Source organism: Austrofundulus limnaeus, unplaced genomic scaffold, assembly GCF_001266775.1.
Source record: "Austrofundulus limnaeus strain Quisiro unplaced genomic scaffold, Austrofundulus_limnaeus-1.0 Scaffold354, whole genome shotgun sequence".
NCBI classification, from domain to species: Eukaryota; Metazoa; Chordata; class Actinopteri; order Cyprinodontiformes; family Rivulidae; genus Austrofundulus; species Austrofundulus limnaeus.
Window position 1 is genome coordinate 129,308 of NW_013952756.1, and position 307 is coordinate 129,614.

Here is a 307-nt window from a genome sequence, read left to right on the forward strand (position 1 = left end):
CACACACACACACACACACACACACACCGGTGTTTATGTGTATGACTCATAAATCACGTCTGGCTGGGTTTCACGGATTCGAAATCACGGCGCCTTCAGTAAATTTGCATCCACGCTGGAAAGAAAAGCAGCTCATCTTTTCAGAAAGCAGTTTGTCTCGGCACTTCCTGTCTCTTTTCACCTCTTTCAAACACCAACTCGGGCAGGAGACGCTGGAGTTTTGGCTTTACGAGCCATCTGCAGCGCTGCCTGAGTGTTACCAGGTTTTACAAGGCAGACTATTAAAAACAACAAACTTGAAGACAAT